Source organism: Ammospiza caudacuta, chromosome 11 (genome assembly GCF_027887145.1).
Source record: "Ammospiza caudacuta isolate bAmmCau1 chromosome 11, bAmmCau1.pri, whole genome shotgun sequence".
Classification (NCBI taxonomy): Eukaryota; Metazoa; Chordata; class Aves; order Passeriformes; family Passerellidae; genus Ammospiza; species Ammospiza caudacuta.
Window position 1 is genome coordinate 17,727,711 of NC_080603.1, and position 21,693 is coordinate 17,749,403.

The window sequence follows — 21,693 nt, forward strand, 5'->3', positions numbered from 1 at the left end:
GCAACCAGCTCCCTTGGAGAAAGCATCATGCAGGAGCAGAGACCAAGGGCTGATGGCTTTGGCCATGCTGCAGAAGGTGCCTGTGGAGTCACTGCCCTAAGACTAGTGCCAGTGACTTTCTCAAAACTAGTGTTAGGAATAAAGAGAAAATATAGGACCAGCAAAAACAAAACCACCTCAACTTAAAAGGGATCATAAATTACCTTTTTTATTTCTTTTGGACAACAATGCTAGTAGCATGTGCGTCTGCAGCCTAAAGAGAACTGAGCAGATACAAGCTCATCTGATATTCTTAAAACATACAAGACCAGGATTCTCCCATGCAAGGCAAGTCCACGTGTCCTCCTGAAAAGCCATTTGGAAAGTTTCTAAATGCAGTAGGAGAAACATAATCCTGCTTGGTCCATGCCTGTTTCTCCCTCTCCTCCCATTAGCGCATGGGGAGAAGGTTGGCTTAGAGCAATACCACATTTCAATTTGAATATGAATCACTCCTCTGGTGAGAAAAGAAAACAGAAGCCCATTTCATATGAGCCTTATCTGAAGATATAATGAAAATCAACACATATAACAGGAGCAATTGAAATAAAACATAGTGAAAATACTGCCTCAGAGAAACAAACAACAACACTTTCCATTCTAGAAGATCCCAAAGTGTTTTACAAACTCATAGATCCAGGAATAATTTCATCTGCCACTGAAACACAGCTGTCTCTGGATGGGTACTCAGAACCATGTTTTAATTCATGATGGAGGGGAAAATGTCATCAAGTAGGAACCGAGAGAGTTCAGGACAGCATGATCTTCAGTGGGAACTGCACCATTCTTCTGGAAAGTGGAAGTTGGGTTTAATTTCAATTTTTACAATTCAATGTGCCATGTGGGGCAAGCACATGAACATGCACAAGATGTTGTACTTAAAATTGAAGTGACTGGATGTATAAAGATGGAAATCCAACTCATGTATGCTGGTATTTTCCAACTTCTAACTCAAAAGCAAGAGAACAGCAGCTAGGTAGATGATTAAAATTTCTGAACCTGCCTGGGGATTACTAATTAATTTCTTATCATCCCACAGAGCTGAAGGGTCAGGATTTCCTCCCCCTGGTTCAGCCCAGATGAAGTTAAGGGCAAAATACTTCTCCTCTCCCCAGCCGCCCTCCAGCAGGCACAGGAATATTCAACACTCTTAGCAACAGGCTGGAAGCACAGCATTACCATTCACCACTGCTAATGAACATCAGTCTTGCACTTCAGCTGTACAGAAACAATGACACAAACTCCATTTCCACCCTCTCTCCTTTGCCCCTTGGCTCTTGCCATCCACCTGCGGGGACTGTGGCTCACTCACAGGCAGGCATGGGCTGCTGCCACAGAGCTGCCCAGCAGAGAATGCCCCAAACTGAGCCCTTCCTCCTGCTGCTGAAACAGCAGCAAACAACAACGCAAGTCCTTCAAGGGCAGGGGATCTGAGCAAGTGATCTGCACATTTCCAAAGCTAAATGTTTACTTCTCCTCCTGGCAGCATCTGGAAGCTTGCAGACTATTTATCTGCATCTTAGAAACAGCTATTTAGTCCTGCAAATACATCAACAATTCACCTTGACTCAAAAGAATGGTTTGCTGAGCTCTGAGGAAACAATGAAAAAAATCATCTTTTCCTTACTTTTCTGCCAAATGTCTGTTAAAGCTTTTCTAAAAGGCATTTACTTAATCTTTTCCCACATTACATTATATATACAGTCACTATTCCAGAAAGAAAACAAAACAAAACTTGGTGCACAAATGCAAACAAATCTGGTTTTGGCCAGATCTGCCTAAACCAAAAGCCAGCTTCCTCTTCTACTGGCTCAGGAGCAGAGACCCAAAGCCAGATAGCTCCTAAGATTTCTGAGAGGCTGACTTTTGGATAGGCTTATTTGAGTTTGTCTTCAATACCTTGGGACTGTGCGACAATTCAAGGGAAAATGTCTTTAAAATGAACATGGATTTGAACAGCAATTTGAAAAACTACTACCAAGCCACTTTTCTCTGTAGCAACGACATCTCTCCAACCATACAATCATATTCTTGCCAGGTGGGAGACTTGTCCTCATCTTGATTTAAGCAGACCTAATTAATTTCAGTTTTATTGGGGAAGGGAAAAAAAAAAAATCTACAACTCAATAAACAAGAAAGGAAAACTACAATGAGCTTAACATGCCATACAGGTAAAGGGAATTGCCAGGAGATTCAGTTAAAAAAAATTCATCACTGATTCATCAAACGAGTCACTGAGATGTCTTCAGAACAAGCTATTAAGAGAAGTCACTCTTCCTCTCCACCTTTTATTATTAGCTACTGCTGGAAGTGATCTTTTCTGCAAATCTCAAGACCATTTTGAAGTGCTGGAGATTTTAGGAAGTGAAAAGTAGTTCTCAAAAGGAATTAAACTGCTTCAAAAATCTTTTATCAAAGGTTGTATTGTACTTCTTTCTCACCACTGGGTATTTCAGATGAACTACCCACTACAAAAGAAAAAGGCCACTGTGCAGCTCTAGTTGAGGGTCCAGGCTGGGTGGGGCTTTGAACAATCTGGTCTACAGGAAAGTGGCCCTGCCCAGGGAAGGGCTGGAAGATGACCTTTAGGGTTTCTTCAAACCCAAACCATTCTATCAGAGTCCCAAATTTGGTGATACAGGTGCTTTTAAGTCGTAGAAACTGAGCAAGAGAGAAGTTACTCAACAAGGGAAAGACGAGGTGTCCAGTGCCACTGGAGAAAGCCACTTCCAAAACCACGGGAGAACCAAGGATGTCCTTGTGTCAGCTCTGCCACAGGCTGGAGCAGGGCTCTGCCAGGGAGCTGGCACTGCCTGCAGCCAGCAAGCTCCAGAGTCTGCTCAGCCTGGCAGCAGAGTGGGAGGTGAGACTGCTGGCAGGAGCAGGCGGAGCTGGTGGAGATCATAAATGGAGGAGTGTTGTAAAACACGGAGGTGAGCACAGGCTGACGCTCACCTTCACAGCTCCCCCCAGAAAAGCACAGCTCTCTCGGGCTCTCACGGCTTTGAAACACGTCCAGATCTCGCTGGATCAGTCCAGCAACCTCATTCCTATGCATGTTTGTTCTCACACGCAAACACGGCGAGGTTTTAACCACACACATTTTGCACAAGTCCCGCAGGCCCAAACTTTCAGGTTAATCAGGAAACTTGGTCTTAAATGGGATTGTAAACCAAAGGAAAGAGATTATAGATAAAGGCAACAACCACGAAGAACTGCAGAGCAGTTTGGGTGAGAAGGGAGCTTTAAAGCACTCCAACACTGAGGTACTCCAAAAAGAGGACCTTTTCTTAAAACAGGACTTACTTAAAAGGATTGTATCAACAGATCTTCCAAAACTGATTTAATCACATGAAAAGATGGGCTGGGCCCCCTGCATTTAATATCACTCCCGAGTAGAAAGTTCTCATTAAAGCTATAACATACACAGTTCCAGTAGAACAATTAGGTGACATTAGGTAGGCAGTTGTGACTCTCAGAAATAAATGACCTTGCTATTTACCACTATGTGCTATGCCTTTAAAAGTTTCCAAAAGTAATGGTCTGTTTCTGTGCATACTGGAATATTCAAGAGCATTTCATATCGTTTCTCATATCAAGAAAAGAGCAATTAGATCAATAATGAAACAGGAGAGCTCCCTTTTACTTTCTGCGGTTTGCAAAGAGGTTCATGTTTCTGTGTGAGCACAGCTCTTGTTTTAGTGATGTGAAAGTGTGTGGTTTGTGCGATACTCAGTTTCTTCTAATATTCAAGTTTCTGTTGTTACCTACCTACAATTTACAGTAAAGGACCTTTTATTCTCACACCTCTCAATCTCAAAATTAGATCAATTTTCCCAACAAGATTTTATTACCCATGCAAACCTTTAACAAATACTGGAAAACTTACTGACAACACACTCCTCGTTAATACAGCATGAAACCACCCAAGACATCACTGTTGCTACCAAGTCTACCTGTGCATGTGTCTGTCTATACAGACACATGAGGCAGCAAACACAAACCTTACTTGGGGGAAAAGGACTATTTTTATGTTTGGAAAAGCAACTGGAATTCCATTGAAATTCATGCTGACAGGCCCAAGCCACCAAATGCAGTGGGTAAAAATTATTAAGCAACACTTGAACCACTGTCTATACATCACTATTGTGCTGTTTGTTGTGATTAGATTGCTACTATTTTCAAAAGATTTCAAAATATTTAAAATTTGTCCCTACCTCTGCAAAGCACGAATCTAATTCTAGCAAAAACTTCTGAAGAACCCTCCAAAAATGGGAAGGACACTGCAATTACTGGGGATGGGTAATGTACTGTCTCTAGCATCAAACCAAACTAAGCCATTTATAGCATTTTGGCCCTCTCCACAACAGACAAGAGCACTGATATTTTAGCCAGAAATGTTAATTTCCAGATAGTTGTTTCTGGCCATGTGCTCTACTCCACAATCTTTGACTGTGCTGTCCCTGTGGCTCTGAAAGAAATGCATCTTTGTCAAATATACTGAAGGTCCTAAAGAGAAAATTCTCCTGCTGCTACACCACAAACATCAATTCAACAACAAAAATCTAAAACCAACTAGAATACTAAATATTTCTGAAGAAGCAAAGTAAACCAGCAGCAGCAATGTTTTAAACCCTTTGTTGAGTCATCTGGTCAGGTCTCTAGTGTGAACCTACTAAATCACACACTAAAGAGGAGTCTCCACTTCTCGGTGATGCCCCATTCAACATCTCTCTGGGCCAGCCTCGTAGTTTGCATACAAATATTGTTAATGGTCATAAAATCATCATGCCCTATCTGGCATTAATTTAATAATGATGGCATTACAACTGCACTACCCAGTCACCCAGCTGCCTTGATTTAGATTAATTCAAGCAAGAATTAAGGGACACAAATATTCAAACTCCTTGATGCATCTTGCACCCACCCAGGGAGGACTTGGCTTTCAGCCAGACTGTATAAATCCCAGTGGGATCAGTCAATTTTCAAGAGACTCCTTTATGGGATAAGTAAGGCGGTCAAGTGCTGAGATCTATAAAAAATGACGTGATGGGTGTATATAATACCCTACAAGACACATCCCTCCAATCCTTTACAGTCAGCAACAGGGATGACTAAATGCACACAGCAAAAACCATTTTAACCAAGGCCATGGAAACAAAATTGGCAAATGTACTATTTATCATGTTATCTTAACATGAAATAAATTTATCTGATTAGATCACCAAACATGACAAAAAGGACATGTTTGGAAGAGATGAACAGAGAGGACCATGAGAATACTGCTTACCTGGTTCTAGCTGAAGCAGAACTGCTGAAACCTTTAAGTCTCCCTGCAGACAGCCCTGATGCTCTTGGGAAATACCAGCAGCTAAAACTGGACTATCACAAGACTCTTTAGGAGTCATTCTTAACTATTTGGGCAATGCTCAATTAAACTATGGTACAATACACCCTACTGTAAAAGTGCCCCAAGCTAGGTGTTGCCACTGTGGGCAGCTGCAGGTCTGCTGTTCAACCAAAACGTTTAAAGTAAGGGTGAGTAAGCGAAAAACATTCTAAATCACAGTCACAATTGATCATGGTGACCATGGAGCTCAAGCACATCAAATTTCAAAGGCACTTGGTTTCCCCACTGCTCTATTTTCATGCAGGAGACCTGACTGCATCCTGCACCTTTCCAGCCTCAGGTACTTCTCAAATTTGGATGACACTGTGGGATCTGATTTTGGAATGCACGTAAACCCAGACTTGACACAGCAAACAGACCATGGGAACAGTTTTGTTTATTTTAACATGAACTCTTGACACACCTTAGGAAAGCCATCACTGCCCCACCCTTCCCCAAAACACCAGAAAGGAGCTCAAGCTGCTGCTGCAGCTAAACCCAATGCTGGGAAATGCTCCAAACATCTCTCTGGAAACTAGTGTGATAATAAAACTTGTGCTGAAGTCACATGGCTCTCAGGCAGCTCGAGATGGGCTACCAGGAAGTGGGACCCATCTCAAACCAACCACAAGCTCCTCGCCAACAGATTCCCATCAGCAGAACAGCACCAGGCATTGCCCTCATCTGGGCACCTGGCCATGAGAAAATGTTGGAAAAGCCTCTTCTGTTTTTCTCCTCCCTCGGACAAGTTCACAAATCACCACCACTGGAGATTAACTGCCTTCCCTCATCAACAACCTGAGCAGCATTTGGACCACTGACAAAGATTTCTCCTTATCCTCCAGACCAGTTCGTGCACTCCCTCTGGAACACTAACAGAGTTTGTCACTGGCTCTGAGTGACCTTGGCACAAACAGTAATTCGTGTCTCTCTAAGCGAGAATTTGGGAAAGCAGCCTTTACTGGACAGGTATGTGTGGCTGAGATTTGTGATCAGATGCAACACACAGCACAGCGTGTGACCTGGAGAGATATTACCATCAGCTAACAGCAGCACAGATTTCTTTCTTCCCTGTCCCTCATTAGCCTCAGAAGCCGGCCTTGCCAGCAGCAGTCATGCAAGCTGAGACAACAAAGCACATTAATGATGGGCCCCATCATGTTCCATATTAATTACTGTAGCTAGTAGTAAACTGTTGGTTATAAATCATATTTTGATAACCTGCCCTTTCTTTGACAAGTGAGCTCCAATGTTTAATGTTGCACTTAATCCTCAGATAATACCCCAGGAGTCCTCACTGTGCCCAGCAACAAATCAAAGCAACCTTCAAAAGGCTGGCACGGGTCCCCTTTTCCTACACACCCCAACCTGAAACTATCCCATTGCATCAACTTTGTTATAGGTCAGCTCTAAGGGCTCAGTTGCCAAAACCAGCAGCACACTCAGTTCTTGAGTGTCCACGGGGCTGTCCCAGCACTCCTCTGGGCTGGCAAAAGACATGTCCACATTATACACATACCCCAGCCTTCCAAAAATGCTGTACTATCAGAGCTCTGCAGGGTAAAATAGCAGGGCAGTAATCCCCAGAATATCCCCACATTCAGAAGAGAGCAGGATTACTTCTACCTAGGACCGAAACAGTCAACTAAAATCTATCCAAAGCCATCATATTCTTATTTTTGTTTCTTTTTAATTCAGTGACATTTAGCTAGCAGAACAGCTGTTAGCAAAGGTCTAGGAGAGGTGGAATCCCATTTTCTATATAAAGAATTATGTTTTGGAGGAAACTGCAATTTGACAAAAATACCTATTTGGCAAAGTACATTTTAAAAAGTGGAAAAATATGCTCTGCTTTTTCTAAGGTAGCAAAAGATCCACCATGGCTCATGAGAATGAGCCTAAGTTTTAGGAACAAAGATATTAAATTATTTTGCAATGTGCATCCAGGAAAACAAGGAGGAGGGATGTGGCCTCTAAGAAGCAGCATAGGGAGAGACCCAACTACATCTCAGCCAGGTGTGCCCATCACCTCCCACCACCATCAAAACACATGAAAAAACTCATTTTGGGCTTCCCACAGAGCTGCTCCAGCTTTTACTGGTAACAACTGGCTGGCTTCAGAAAGAGCTGGGTCAAGCCTGACATAGTCACCACCATCCTGTATTTTACTCTGAAGGCACAAAGCCACACCAAGCAAGAACAACATGTTGCACTTGCAGTTTGCAGTGTTAAAATCCCAACAGCTCAGGAAGAGAATCAGCAGTGGTAAGCAAGAATCCCATCCTCTCCTCCACGGATGGATGTGAAGCCCTGCGACCTCACTCCAAGCTGCAAATTAAAAGTTCTTGCAGCAGTCAAGGGTTCATTCTTGTTCTTCCACCACTGGTGGCAGATGGTATGTGCTATTATTAAATCTTGATTTCCAGCTTATAATAGTAGTATGAAACCTTCTGCACTAAGACAAGAATTCACTATTTTTATTTTGGGAAAAAAAGCAGAAGTCTCACAGTTAAGTAACTTTTCTTTTTTAACGATTTCTTTCAAAAATTTGTAGCATACTTCTCCTAATTGGAAACACACAGAAAATAGGATATGGCCTATTAGTTAAAGGTCAATGCACATTTAGCCACCTCTTTTGAAACTGACAGTATTGTCATGACAGCCATAAAAGCTGCTTTGAATTTTAGTTCCCTAGAAAGTAAATATCAGGAATCCCAAGGCCGTAACCACAAGTGCCACAGCTTTTAACTCTTATGTCATATTCAGCTGAATGTGTGCTGCAAAAGTCAGGATGGTAAAGCTTCAAAATCAGCTCCTCTAAGGGAAGGACACAGTGATTATCCCCCTGCCCACTGCCCCAGGCATGCACCACATGCCTCCATTTGATGCAGCATCAACAGCACAAGTGTTTTATCCCCAAGCATTTAGTGTGGGGCTCTGTGGGGTTGCTAGGACCATTCAGGGGGGCTGCTGCAACCAAATATCTCCCACTGCTGTATATTGTACTTGAGCTTGCAACTGCTCCTCCAAATAAATGTTCTCTTCTTTTTCTTTTTTTTTTTTTTTTTAGGAACCAGTTCAATTCATTTGTATCAATTTGTTTCTCTATCAATTAGCCAGAGCATAGGGGGCTGATTTTCAGACCCTCTTCTAGTGTGTTAGATGTAAAGGGACAGGGTAATTAATAGATGTCAGGCACAGTGGCCCTTCATGCATTGATTTCCTCCTGCTTAGGAAACACTCAGGGAGAACACAATCACCCCTGGCTGTCAGGGTCTTCATAAAATCCATAGGCTTGGATTCACAGGAACTGCTAATCATTTTGGATGCTGAGAAGGGGGAAGGCAGAGCCTGATCTCTGTAAGGCAGAGGAAAATTCTTATTAACTGCAGCTCCTGAGTGTACTTCAAAGGGAGCTTACAAGAACAGAAAAACTTTCAGAGCAAGAGGCAACTCAGGAAAACCCTTTTAGTCCCAAGCTGCTCCAAGGGAGATGGGAACACTCCCACTGAGTTCAGAGCATCTGCATCTCTGAGGCACCCAAAGCAGGGATTGCTGCAGCCACCCCAGTTTGCTCCCCCACTGCCACACCACAGTAATCATCTTTCCATCACAGACATTATGGGTTTCATCAAGGTGTCTATATATAAAGCTGAACTTTGAGAAAAAACAGCATTTTATGACTATCCACCTTTCCACCTTGGTTGTTTCCTTTTAAGGTTTAATCTTTCCGTGTCCGTGTATTACATAAAGTCCTCAAAAAAAAAAAAAAAACCACCAAAAAATAAACCTCAAGGTATTTGATTATTTCCCCCACCCCACAGCTCTACCCAGGAATGCACAGCTAACAAACCACGTAGGACCAGTATTTGTGCAGAGCTGGTTAAAATATCCTCATTTTGCAAATGCTAAACCTCACTGTACATACCACACAAATCAAAAGCAAAGAAAGAAGACAATCCACAAGCATATCAGGCAATCTTGCTGGAAATTATGCTTACCTTTGCATAAGTAATAATGCATTTTTCACTGTACACAGAGACTCAAACCCAAAAATACCCACCCAGAACTGCTCACTCTTAGCTACTCCACAAGGCACAGGAGACCAATTCTACTTTAAAAGAAAAAAATACCCTTTCTTCTATTTGCTGAGTCTCTCTGGAGACATAATGGCACTTTGGCAGGGCAGCATGTTTAATAAGAGATGATGGGGAGAGAAGGGTTCTCCAAGAAAGGAGATGTCAGTGCCGTGTAGCCAGCACACTGCAAATGTTGTATTTAAAAGCAATATAAATAACAAATTATTACATCTCTCTCTTTAGAAGTCAGAAAACACTCCTCATGCAGCATTTTCTTTAAAATACTGTCCTGTGCAGTCATCTAGACAATGCAGTGACCTGGTCTATGACACACAGATGCAGAGGGGGAACAGACAGAAGTTAAAGCTGGTCTGAAACAACACCACGTGCATGTGGTCCTGCACCAGCACCCACCAGAGCACACAGCTGCTGGCAGCTCCACCCTGCAAGGGCTGAGTGCCTCTCCCACTGGAAACCTTTCCGTGATGCTAATCTGCTACAGAAGGAAAATCACTAGAGGAGGACACCCAATAGCTTCCAGCCAGAACACAACACGCCTTCAGCAAGACTTCTGATTTTCACAGGCACACACTGAAGTTGTTCTTCACAACAAAGAGCAGCCTGTCTGTTGCATAACTAACCTTAGGCTGCATTAGATAAGTTGCGCCTTCTCACAGATCAACTGACCTTAAATAATGTCCCCAGTGTATTCAGAGCCAATAGGTTTTTCTCTTAGAGCTCAACTGACAGGTCTTCTCCTTCCAGCTATTTCTTCAGAAAGGCACACAAAGAAGGTTTCAAGAGAAATCTCATGCTTACTGTTCCAAGAGCAGCTTTCCAGGCCAAAAATGAAGGCCAAGATCTTAGCTCCAAAGCTGCATCTCCCTTTGAAAGCTTCTTGAGCACTTCACTGCAACAGCACGAGCGAGAACCTTGGCAGGACGGATGTGGGGCTGAAGCAGATGATAACTGGAAAGCTCAGCCTGTCTCTGGAAAGCCTGCTGCAGTTCTGCCACTGAGTCAAGACAGAAGGAAAACAGCCAGCCATGGCAATGAAACACTGCTTTGTATTCTGGGTAAGGCAAAACAAAGGTCTGGTGATGAGGAGCTCTCGCGTGTCATGCAAGGGTCAGCAGCAAAGGCAAATTCCACCATGGCATTTCCGTTCTGTCGCCCAGCCCATTGCTGGGAGTAGATACAGCAGGATCTTTCATTGCTTGTCCAAAAATGGCATTTAACATAGCTGTGCAGCATCACCCCACTGCCACATTCCACTCCAGAGGAGGGCTGTTAGTCCCTGCACAAAGCTCAAGTCACAGGGCACTGTGTCATGAGGAGGTGAGATCCTTTAATATCTTTCTTCCAATCCCCATCCTGGGTGCAAGGTGATGCAGGAGCTCTGCAGCTGCTCCAGAGGTAGAAACACATGGGGAGAGATGGAGACAGTGCCAAATGAAGCAAGCCTCTGCACCCCTCCTAGCAGGTTTCATTGTCCACTCAGAAGTTTGTACATTCCCTGTGAGGTCAGAAACAAAATGCTCTGCAAAGCGGGCCCACATCCCTTCGGGAACACAGGCACCAAAGCAACTGCCCAATGAACCCATGGCAAAGGCAGGGGCACTAAAAGCCTGGCTGTTTTCTGACACCAGCTTAGCTGTCATACAGACTCCTCTTCTTGAACAGCAGTTTCCTACTTAAAAATCACAGCGCACAAGGCTTCCCTTCTTGATATGTGTTGCTCCACTCATCCAGCTGATAGCAAGACAGATACAGTACACACATCCAGCAATTCCCTGATCTTTTCCAAAGGAGTACATTAGAGCAGAAGCCCTGCCTCACCTCTTGCAATTAGCCAAGCTGGGCTTCATTGAGAAGGCTGTGCCCTACCATGGAGCTGTGTTCTTCCACATTCAGGACATCATCACCTCTTGCTGTGAGCACAACAGCCCAGACTTGTGAGGATTGCTCATGCCAGGGGAGGTCCACAGCTGCTGAGGAGCTTTCTAGTAAATCCAGCCCTGATGGCAAAGGAAAGGGCTTGCAGAGCAGAGTTACAGGAATCTATTCCTCCTGCATTAGTCAGCATATACAAATACATCCTCTTGCTTCATTAAATTTTAATTGGAGTACACATGAATAGGCTTCACTGGTTACTTAATCAAAGGGAGTCTGATTACAAGGTGCTCACATGAAAAGCTAGAAAGCAACATCCTTCCTCGCCTTTCTTTTGGATTTTTTTAGGCATCCATTGTCGATTTCTTCAGGTCAGTTGACATTTTAGGGCTGCTGCAAAGAACCATGAAAAGCAGCCACAAAGAGTAAATAAAGCACTTTGAAGGGAAACAGGACACACATCATTAGCCCTGCATTCCTCTTCATTATCTAGACAAAATTTAAATGCAAAATCCCAGAGCAGATGTTGCATTAGCAAGCTGATCAGCAGTGCTAAACACAAGGATGGCTTTGCTGCTGTGTGTCATGCATGTGTGGCCGGCCTGTCTGGAGTTTCATTATTTTAAGTGTCCTTAAGTGTCTGAAACCACAGCAGATCTGAACCTATAAAAACTCCTACTCATAAACTTTGGGATTTCCTCAGCAATCGCATTCTCTGCAACACAGATGCTTATTTGTTCACACACGCCTTCCCTGAGGTTAGAGAAATTTGGCACACACTCTCTTGCCTGCCTAGAATGGGACAACCATCTCCCAAACTTCTTCCTCACTAAAACCATGGGCTGTATGACCAGATCCTCAACTTCCATCAGATCCACACAGTTGATACAGCTTGAATTGACTTAGAGCAGTTTGCACTGGCTGAAAAATCTCCCAGCAAAGGAACTGCAGTTGCACGAGGCACAGCTGGGGATGGGAGCTCAGTGCCTGACTGTGTGAGAAATAAAAAGCAGCTATGTTGTTCTGCACAGCTCTGTTTGCTAAGCGAATCAACAAAAACAACCAAAAACAAACAAACAAGGAGAAAAAAAAAACAACAAAAAAAAAAACTTTCAGCAATTTGAAACCACAACAGATAAACTCACTGGCCTGCTCATGCACACTTGCTCAGAAGTGCATATATTCTGTACAGTGACAGGTTCTGGCAGCCAGGGACTGACACACTTTCTATGGCAATGTCCTAATACTAAAAAAAATTTGGTCATAAGCTAAAAATGTTACAGAAATAGCATAGGATCATAAGTTATGAGCTGAGTCAGAACTCTATCTGCTACTTGACTTTTATACTATTTTGTTCTCTTAAAAAAAAAAAAAAAGCCCATCATGCTGTGGGGTTTTTTTTTTTAAAAAACAGTTTGCTGCTACCATCATTTATGAAGAAGAATGAGCCTTTGTTGAGGGGGAAGAAAGTAATTTAAAACGGCAAAAATCGATCCAAAAGGAAGCAAAGGACAGAGATCTCCTCATACACCACAGCCCTGTGTGTAGTAAGCCCTTCACTAACACCACAGCCCCTCTGAGTGCCAGCTCTGGATGGCAAGGGGCTGCCCCTTCATCAGGTACATACAAGGACTCCTCCATCAGAACTCCAGGGATGTTGATGGGATTGTACACAGTAGTACAGTGCCCTAATTCCCAGGAATCCTGGGTGTACAATGCAGTCTCCTGCATAAAAGCATTTTATTTGCACTCTGTACTTGTAAATCACTGGTAAATAATTAACAGACAGCATAAGTATGTAACAGAACTGAGTCACAGGTGTTAGCAAAGGAAAACTGCTATAAATGGATATGTCACAGCAATAAGCCGCCTGTTCACCTGTTGGGTGCTGGAGGAATTAAACAATTTCGTTTTCATAAATTAACCCCTGATACCCAGCACCTTACTAGAGGCCCATCCATATTCCTTCTCTGCTATTTCTGACCATAACTTTTCTTCCTTTCACAGTCTGGACAGTCTTTAAATGAAGAAACAATTAAGTTTCCCGAGCTCTTGATTGCTGGGTAGAGCTGTGGGGTCACACACAGGCCCATTCATTCATCCCAGGCAGGGAAAGGGAGATGGGAGCAAGAAGCCTTGCCCAGCATGCCACTGGGAGCTGCCAGACTTGCTGGCTGCAGCAGCAGGAAAGGATTTCCCAATTTTCTCAATTATGAGCACACAAACGTAGCACAGGAGGAGACCAACCCTTGTTCCACATCTCCTCTACAGGTTCTCCCTCCTTCCTGCTGCCCCTCACATCCCACAGGCTTGTTTCTGCAAACCTCCAGGAGTACTCTTTTCCCTACAGAGAACAGGAAGGCAGAGGAGCAGAAATCCTCCTGCCAGGTGTGACACTGCAAAGAACTGCAATGAGGGCTCTCCGCACTCCTCAGATCACCAAAGTCATTTGGCACCACAACATTTCAGCCCCAAACACGCAGCTGCTGGGAGGGCAGGAGGCAGAAGCCTGCTAAACAACCAGGAATGGGGAAAGCACAAGTCCTCAGAGAAAAGTGAATGACCAAAAGCTGCTCAATCCAAAGCAGCGCACTGAGGAAAGTAAATCATCAGTGTCTCACCATTCCTTGCTGTGGGTGCCTCAGAAAACACAGATCCTCTGCCTCATCTGCAGCTCTGCCTGGAAACAAAACCCAAAAAGGACCTTTTCTGACAACAGCTTCGAAATGTTTAAGCTCATTTCACCATGTTTGGTTTGGTTTTCAATACAGTAACATACAAGCAATGAATTCTTGATTTATTTTTTTTTTAAAGTACAGCTCCCATAAGCTAAAAAAGTAAATGGGAGTGCTTTGCTTCCTGGGGTATGGAACTGGAAAATTTTTCTAGCACCTAATAAAACATTGTTTGGTTGATACTAACCATTAAAATATGTGTTTCAAGTCATGTAATGTTCCCTGTGAAATTTGCCTTTTTGCTCCATGAAAAAAAGGGCACTGAAAGGAATCCTGCAGCCATAAGGATCTCACTTAATTCATGGAAGTATCATTTTAAAAGCCTCACAACGTGATCAAAGCACTGTTGAGAACAGATGTTCCAGGCTTTACAAATTCCAGCATAAGTATTTTTTATGACATTTATCACTGCTAAATTCTTTCAGCCATATTTTTCCCCACAAGAAGCATGCGGGCACTTTCCTCCTCGGGGAGGGTGTGTTCACATGTGGACTGGTCTCCAGGCACAGACCCTGTCCCCTCCCAGCATCCCTCCTCATCTGCAGTAGGAGAGCTGTGTAGTGCCACCAGCAGCTGTGGTGGTGGCCAGATCCCAGCAGAGCTGGGCAGTGGGTTCCCCACTTCACAAAGGGAATTTAATGTAGGAATCAGTCTTAATGCTCACACTGTCTCTCAACCCTTCACACACACTCTCTCCACTATCCTGACACCAGAGTACAGCTTACAGAGCTCTCCATAAGGTGCCTTTTGTTACCAAGGCATTCACTATCATCATCCCTCAAGGCCACAGCAGGCCATGACTGCCCTGACAAGCTCTGAGCAGCCTCATCCCACCTTAAAGCCAACCCTGCTTTGAGCCAGGAGCTGCATGAAAGAAAGACCTGCACGACCCTTTCTGCCTAAAATGTTGGATGATTACAGATCTCAGGCAGAAGCCACACAGAAATGCCCTCAGCCATGGCAGCACCCCAAGAAAACACCTTCCCTGGTCCCTCAGTCCTCCCATGGATGTGGAACCCCCTGGCTGTGCACAGGATGGATGTGGAACCCCCTGGCTGTGCACAGGATGGATGTGGAACCCCCTGGCTGTGCACAGGAGCTAGAAGGGCCCTTCCCTGGCTGTAGCAGAAGACACTCAGCACTGCCCTGCTACAAGGCCAAGTGCAAGCAGGAGATGCTCAGGTGCCTTGGGGGCTGCTAAAGCCACATGAGCTGAGCCAGAAGGAGCAACAATGGGGAGCTGCAGGGCTGGGAAGGAACCTGCTTGTTCCTAAGACAGCAGCAATAAGGCCCCATTCCTAGAGGTAATCATGGAGGCAGAGAGCACATATTTCAACTGCAATTCAAATCACAGTCAAATTTCCACCAAGAGCAAAGTTCCCACAAAGTTTAACTCTCCACAGTCAGTCTCTGTGTATTCACAGTCTCAGGAGCATTACAAAGTTCTCTGTTGACAGAAAGTCTGAACACCATGCAGTGCTGGGCAGTTTCATGAGAGTGAGCTATGTACCAACAAAAAACTCACAACTACCCCAGAATCTGAAACATAAAACTTATCTCTGAATAACATCAGGGTTTTTACCCCTTTCAAAGAAATAAAAAAGGGATCTGAAACAATCAGCTCCTTTCAAATTTCACACATTCACAGAAGAGGGTGTTTGTGAAGAGGACCCCACAAGCACGTCACTTCTCTAATATGTGCCAAATTTAGTTTCACCTGTCTCCATGTGCTCCCTTCCCAATTCCTACAACCTGCTTGCACATCCTGTTTCACTATGAGCACAAGCTTCTTCCCTGGGGCAACAGCACTGCCTTCACTTCTCCTCACAGTGAGCCCAGACACCAGTCAAAATAGGAGCAAAAACATCAGCAAAAACAGATTTACCCATCTTGCTTATCCAGACTGTGAGCCCAATCAAGGCACCACCAGGGCTGTGGCAGATCGTCACCCTGGGCTTTGGGTACCACCAAAATGACACTGCAACAGGCCCACAGTTGAGTCAGTCATCAAGAAGATGGAAGAGTGACCTCTGAAAAAGCAGCAAAGGGCAAAGGAGGTCTCCCAGAGCAAGGGAGGAAATGAGGAAAACACATGAGAGCAGAGGCATCAAGGTTGCAGTGACAGGGAGGATGCTGAAAGTGAGCACAGATCTCAGGAACAACGACAACAACTCAAGCAAAGGCAGAGGGATGTTGGAAGAGCCAACACAAGCAAAGGGAGGGTCTGTAAAAAGCCTCTACCAGCAAAGGAATACAACCAATCACAGCAGCAGTCTTCCTCTTGCCAATTCCATGTGCTTTTCTTGATGAACCTCCTAGTCTAAGGACTTCTTGACTTGCTTAAAACTTATTTATTTCTTCATTTATGAGGTACAACTTTGTATTTTAAGTACACACAGAAAAAGTGCTGAAAATATAAACACTCAGACAAAATCTTGCCATGCTGGCAACACAGACTTTGTACAGGCACGAGCAAGTGCTGGCACACAAACAGGTGCATTCACATCTATACTGCAGCTTTTCAGCACCCTAAGAGTCCTCAAAGTGAGAAAAGAAAGGAGGTGGGATGTACAGCACTGTCACAGACAGGCCATGCTCCTCTGCTCCAGCCTCAGAGACAACCAGCACTGATATCAAAGTCTGTTTTCCTGCAGGTCCTGTCCAGTCCCTCCCCTCATCTGTGGGAGCATCACACCAACAGCTGCACTGCATCTTGGGCTGCAGCCACCTCTGGGGTGTGAGCCTGGGCCACTCCTGTCCCTGCACTGCCCCAGTGACAGTGCCATCTGCCACGGACAAAGGACAGTATCTGAAGAGCCAGGATGCAATGAGGGAATTTTAAAAGGGCACTCCAGTTGGCATCAGAATTTACTGGAATTGTTCTGCTGAGTTATTAACGTCACAGCCCTGCTCCAGACCAGAGTCTGTTTTGTTATCTTGTCTCCCCACTCCGAGTGAATTTGCTGGGTGATTTTAAGAAAGAGAAAGAGGCGGTGACCAATTCTCAGGACTCCTGATTGACACACCAAAAGAGAAAAAGCATTCCTACATTGCTTCCCTCTTGCTTTTATAAATAAAAATAATGTATAGCCCTAACTGGATAATAAATACGCTCAAAAGCTGTCCTTAAGTAAAAGCTTTTGATAACAAATTGCCTGTGCTAACCGCTATTTTACTGTTGAATTTTTTATTGTTGCTTAAGCACTGCAATTATGCTAATAAGCCTGAGAGGATGGTACACTAAAGCATTGAATGTGACAGATATAATACTCAATAAAATGTTAATCTTACCTGAAAATTGGAATCAAACAGCCTTATTAGTATTTATGGATATGGCACCTCCAACATGTTTCTCTTAAGAGGAATATATATATGCAATAGATATTTCCAAATATACCCTACTATTTCTCATGCCTCCACAGAATTTAATTCCAGGTGGTTATTACCCCTGCTGCTAATTGCGAGTCCCTTTTGGAATAAGAAATGAGAGTGTTGCCTTCTGGGACATGCAATACTCCTGCACATTGGAGGGCTTTTCCTTTGCCACCTGGAGGATGGCAGCTGTGGGGATGGGGACAGCTGTCCCCAACTCTCAGCCTGGCCACCAGGCTTGTGAGGGTGTGGCACGACAATAAAAGCTCTGCTCTGCCACCCTCTAACCTATTTTCGCCATATCCTCTCCTTTTATATTCAGTTATTTACAGGTGCTGGAGAAATGACTTCTGGATTTTAAGATGGTCCTAAAGACAAATTTATTTCTTTCGCTCTAAAACTTTTCAGTGATTGCTGACAGGGAACCAGACCCATCTGCTTCACCACAAGTTACAGCACTGCTGATTGGGACCAAGAGCTGCTGAGCTCTCACAGGGGTCTGCCATGGAGGTGCTCTGTGGCTTTCCACAAGCTGCACTGTTTTTTGCACCTTGATTTCACCACCTAGTCCCAGCCTACTGGGAATTGCTTTCTCAACTGATGGCATCGTTTCTTTCATCACATATAGGCTTTCTCTAGGGGAATTTTTTAGCCTAACCCATGGGTTTCAGACCCAGCCTCAGGGCTCCACTGCCATGAACTTCTTGTGAGTAAAATTCGAGTGGTCTTCAGCACCTTCACTTTCTCATCTACAGAGGGAAGAAAAAATGAACTCAGAAGAGCCACATGCTTGAGACAAACTATGCTTACATTCATGGTCAGGCTCTAAAGAGACCATTTATACACAATGGACTGTGCAGCTTTCAAGTGCTGCAGGTTAACGCCTAAATAGCAGCTGCTGGTTTCCAGCTTCACTCCTCATGCTGCTCTCATCCTCAGGAGTCAATTCTGCTGACAGGACAGCAGAAACATCAATAACTACTCAGATATTTCCCGACAGTAAAGCAAGATTCTTACCACTGGATGATGCACACTTCCATGGTGGCAAACATTAGGTGGGAGATATCTAGGAACTATTTTCATGGATAGTAACAGCAGAGAAAACCCAAATTGCTTTCCATTGATATCTGGGACTCCCTAAGGGCTCACAGCAGGTAACAGGACACAACTCAAAACACCACACGACACTCATGGGCTGTGTTCAGCCACGCCTGAACCCACGCTGGCTTGCACTGAGGGCAGGATGGAGTGCAAAGATGGGAACAGGGTGGCTTTGCAGGACTTGCTTAGAGCAGCTCCACACACCCTCATCTGCATTGCAAGTGCTCATTGCAAGGAGCACAGCACTTGGAAAAAAATTCAGTTGCTGAATCAAGGGAAGCTACCAACTGACTGAGCTGGCAATAGAAGAGCCAGGAGATGCATCCAGGGCTCCTCCACCCCAAGCAAGCCCCAGCACGAGATGCCAGACACCGAATTTCAGAAGCAGACAACTGAACCAGGCACACGGCTACAAAGTGCTGCAGGACCACACAGCAGCCACTCCCACAGAGGTGGCAGGACTCATCCCTGCCATGTTAAGTGAGTCTTGTCATTATTTTCAACCCTGCAGGGAAATCTAAATTGAACTTTGGCATATTGCTTTCTTTTGCTAAGCAGCAATGCTTGAATGTTAACTCCAGTCCTGACAGGCATATTTATGGACTATTCTTTGCAAATAATCTTACCCTGACCAGTCCAAAAGGTCAGAACCATAAAAAAGAATAACAATTAAAAAAAAAGCACAAGGCTGGAAAACCATCACTACCATTGGCACAACCCCTCAACTTATTAACTGTCCTTGCAACAAGGTGAATGGCAAGGTCTTGGATTTATTTGATTGATTGAGATCAAAAGATCATGGGGGAACACAGTAAATTGCATCTTTCCACGAACGCATTCTGCTTTCAACATTTGAGCAGATAGTTGCAGGAATTGAAAAGCTCAAGAGGAGGAAAAAATAAAAAAACATGTACAAAGGTGACTTCAGAAAGGCATCCCTTATTTTCTTCTTGACACCATCTGCATTTCTTAGAGCTATTTGCAAGTTCCTTCCATGTCCCTGTACCCCTGAGACACAACAGCTTATCTCTGCTAAGCAGAAGATAAGGAACAATAAGACACTGGTTTAACTCCAGGGCAGACACCAGTGTTTGCTGACATTATGGATGAAATGTAAATTTTAGAGAAAGCAAAGTCCAACAAGAGGTTGAAGAACTTCCCATTGAATTTCAGATGTCCTACAAGATAAGACAGATATCTCACTGATCTTCTTCACTGGACCAAGGAAGACAAAGCACCTGAACACTCCTCTTGTCATAGGATGGTTTGGAGGCTGCCTGAGCCCAGGCTCCATTTGCCATCAGCAACTCCCAGGGAAGGGATGAAGGAGGAAGAAGCAAGGGAACTAAAGGAGCAGACATCTTCAGGACATAATTTCAAGACCTAGCTAGTGAGCCAGCATTTTTAACTCAGGAAAAGCCTGCTGTGTTTGCTGTCAAGGCAAGACAAAGAAATACAATGGAGAACATGAACAGAAGAGCAAGAGAAGAAAAATGAAACTCTCCTCAACTTCATCAGCCCTGGAAAAAGAGAGGAAAAATAATCACTTGGTTCCTCTCTCTGTGTTCCACATGATATTTGTGGTTTGCCCAGTATACCTATATTGGTAGCATTGTGTTCTGATGTCACAATAAAACAGATCAGATTACGCCCCTGAGAGTAAGAGTAAATCCCTTACATGGACCATGGAAGTGACCCAAACTCCCAGAAACTTACTACAAAGGAGCCAGAATTGATACCACTTCCTGTTTTTACCACAAGTTTACACTACATGCCAGCAACAGAGGATTAAACTTCTTCTTTCCCCGAGCTTATACTTCCCTCCATAATAACATCACCATTCAGGTAACAAAGACACTGAGCACCAGCATTAATTGCTGCTGCCTCAATTCTTCACCAGACCATGCAGCTCATTCTGCACAGATACACCCAGCTTTGCCTTTCACCTTATCAGCTTTGAATAAGGTTGTTAAGATAAGAATTTCACATATTCTCATTTTAATTATCAGTGGGTTAGTAGAACTCTCCAGACGTCACCTAGTCTATTTTTCTACTACATGGAAGGATCGGTTCTCCTAAAAGCATGTCTGCTATTGCTCTTCCAACTTGTCCTTAAACCTTTCCATGACTGAAACTGCCTGACCTCAATCCCTGCATGTGTGTGTCATCCCTTACCCCAAGAGAGAAGGCACTTGGTTATCACGAGGCTGTTTCAAGGGAAGGCGCTCACCTCCAAAGGCTGATGCATTCAGGCACACATAGTTACAAAGTACTCTGAAACAAGAAAAATAAAAGATTTGTCTTCAGGATGGCAGGCAGAGTCCAGTCCAGGAGTAAAGGAAAAACCAGCAACTCTGAAGTGCAATTTTCTGCACCCCATTATTTAGCACACAAACAGATCTTCAAAAGCATCATCACTGACTGTAGATACATCATGCACCACCGCTCGGAGTTGGCCACATTTTCTCTGACAACCACCATAAGGGTTTGATAAATTTGTGTTCTAGGAAACAAAGTGTTCATGGACTTTGCAGAGAGCTCTGCCAAGACATAAGCAATACCCAGCACATGTCCAAATCAGATGGCTCTGACTCCAAACTTTTAAGCTCTGTGATGGAGGACAAATTTTGATGTAACCACTGGTGACTTTATTTACAGTGTCGCTGAAACCAAGAGAGGCAACATTTCCAATCTACTATGACATTTAAATGTGTGTAATTATGGGATAGATCCAGAGGGTAAAAGTCAGGTCTGATGAATGGCTTTTGTATTCACAACATACTCCTTACCTGATCTTCAGGATGTTCTACCTAGCAAAATGAATTCTCTCATGAACCCAAGTGTTTGGTGACATTTTAGAAAGGTAAAGAAAGGTTCTACATGAACAGTGCTCAGAAACACAGGGGAGAGTTCTGAATGACAAAAACATCCCAAATTTCATGAAAGATAACAGGCAACAAGGGAGAGCAGCAATGATACATTTGCTAGCCTACTTCTGAAGGCTTTCAGAAAAACAGAGTTAGATGGTAGCAGACAATTTGCAACAACAGCACCTTTCACCAGTAGATTGCCTTTTGCACCCCAT

At 43.9% G+C, this 21,693-nt stretch overlaps 1 protein-coding gene across 1 annotated transcript in view; it reads right to left on the reverse strand.

The window, feature by feature from the left end:
• The window catches only part of LPP (LIM domain containing preferred translocation partner in lipoma), a 254,599-nt gene extending 233,716 nt beyond the window's left edge, over positions 1-20,883 (reverse strand). The window contains exon 1 of the mRNA XM_058812127.1: positions 20,784-20,883. The gene's annotated coding sequence lies outside the window, so the exon portion shown is untranslated. The remainder of the gene's footprint in view (positions 1-20,783) is intronic.
• Between the last annotated feature and the right edge of the window lie 810 nt (positions 20,884-21,693).